The 2,056-nt window shown below is 37.5% G+C and overlaps 2 protein-coding genes across 9 annotated transcripts in view; one reads left to right on the plus strand and one right to left on the minus strand.

The window, feature by feature from the left end:
- The window catches only part of LOC122577441, a 266,783-nt gene that overhangs the window by 188,011 nt on the left and 76,716 nt on the right, over positions 1–2,056 (minus strand). The window lies entirely within an intron of this gene.
- Positions 1–2,056, plus strand: part of LOC122577433 — a gene marked incomplete at its 5' end in the record, with an annotated part of 702,209 nt that overhangs the window by 97,504 nt on the left and 602,649 nt on the right.

Consider the following 2,056-nt stretch of genomic DNA (forward strand, 5'->3'; position numbering starts at 1 on the left):
CTCAAGGCAATTGAAGTTAGTTTATCTATCCATTTCAACTGACAGTTATGTTCTACGGAATGGGTACACTTGCTTCTATGGTGATTAATTATTCACAAGGTATTTTCCACTTTAACTGTTTTAATTATTTTATTGGATTAACACGTTTTATGTTTATATAATGGTTAAGGTGTACACATAGCAATTTCCTTTTTTTTTTCTTTTAGGTTTCCACTATCTGTACTATTCGACAAGCAGTATCGTACTTCCTTGGTTCTATTACAATATTATTATAATATTATATTTTTTTATTAAGACAATTAAGGTTAATCTATCTGTTTGTTTTAGCCGGTCGTCATAGATCATGTTCTACGAATATGCCCGCATAACCTGTATTTGCACATACACTTCCTTCTACGATGATTAAGTGTTTGCAAGGTAACTGTCACCTTTCTTGCCTTTAATAGCTTGAGTAATAGTTAGAATACACATAAAACTTTCTCTCTTTTTTTTTTCTTTTAGATTCACATACCATCGTTCTTCATCGCCTCGTAGCATTGTTCTGGCTATAATCTATTTCGGTTATGCGCTAGTTTTAATTTGTTCAAATGCACTGTTCGCGGGACTCCTTTTACTTCAATCTTAACGTTTTGATTTTGCAAAATTTCTAATACTTTATGTGGACCGGAATATTGATCGGAGAGCTTCTCTTTGTTAGGTTCTTTTAGTAAGTATACTAGATCTCCTATTTTGAAATTTTGCGGGTTGATTCGTTTATCGTAGTATTCTTTTGATTTTAATTTGGATTTTATCAAATTTTCTCTTGCCATTTGTTGTACAGTGTTGACTTTATCGAACAGATCTCTAAGGTATTCTGCGTATGTTAGTTCCATGTTTTCTTCAATCGTTATTTCACCCGTTGGTTCTCTGGCTAAGTGTCCAAAGACCAGCTCGTGTGGGGAGAATTTTGTTCCTTCGTGTACGGAGGTATTATAAGAAAACATGGCTAGTTCCACCCATTCGTCCCAATTTTTTGAGTTTTCAATATATAACTTGAGGTATTCTTTCAATACATGGTGTGACCTTTCTATAGAGCCATTGCTTTGTGGGTGATATGCCGTAGTGGTGTATCTTTTTATTCGAAATTTCTTAGCTACCTTTTTCATTAGTGAAGATGTAAAATTCGTCCCTTGATCTGTCAAGATTGCTCTTGGTGACCCGAATCGACAAATGAATTGCTTAATAAAAACGTCTGCTATTTCGGCCGAAGAGGTTCCCTTAATCGGAATCCCGAGAGAGTACTTCGTTAATAAATCTTGAATCGTCAGTATATATTCGTTTTCCTTTTGTGTCTTTGGTAATGGGCCGACAATATCCATACTGATTTTATCAAATGCTCTCCCCGGTGTGTCAGTAAGTACCATTGGTTGTTTCAAATGATCAGCATCCCGCTTTTGATTTGAATTTCTATCAGGGTATTTACTTACGCACTTTTCTTCCCAGGTTATTGCTCTTGCTCTTTTCCAGACATCTTCCTCTATATTCGGGTCGTTTAGACGATTCCGCGACGGCGGTACAAATCTCCGATGCTGGTGGTTGTTTCCGATGTAATTACTATTGTATAGGGGACGAGCGTTGTTTCGGTTATAATTAATCGGAGGTGTCGAACGTTGGTATTGCATTCTATCACTTGTTCGTTTTAATTCTCGTGTTGCTTTCACTGCTTGGCAATACGCATCGTCCAAGGATTCATATCCTGCTATCTTTACTCTTAAATACACCTCGTTTGGGAGCCCTTTAACGAAAGCCTCCCTCGTGTCTCGATCTATTCTATCTTGAAATATGGTTCTGTACTCGTATCTTTCACCGTCCATTATTGCTAACCTAAGGTTTTTAACGCGGTCTATATAGTCCAATATATCTTCCCCTGGCCGCTGGAAGACCGTTGCTAATTCGCCCTTGTATTCGTTGACCGTTTTTCCAGGCCCGAACATGTTTTTTAATTTATTTGCAAAATCGTTTAAGCTTACTAGCTCGGCGTCTTCCACCGCGAGGAACGCGTGTCCGCGAAGCTTAT

The sequence above is a fragment of the Bombus pyrosoma genome, unplaced genomic scaffold (genome assembly GCF_014825855.1).
Source record: "Bombus pyrosoma isolate SC7728 unplaced genomic scaffold, ASM1482585v1 HiC_scaffold_4710, whole genome shotgun sequence".
Taxonomy (NCBI): domain Eukaryota; kingdom Metazoa; phylum Arthropoda; class Insecta; order Hymenoptera; family Apidae; genus Bombus; species Bombus pyrosoma.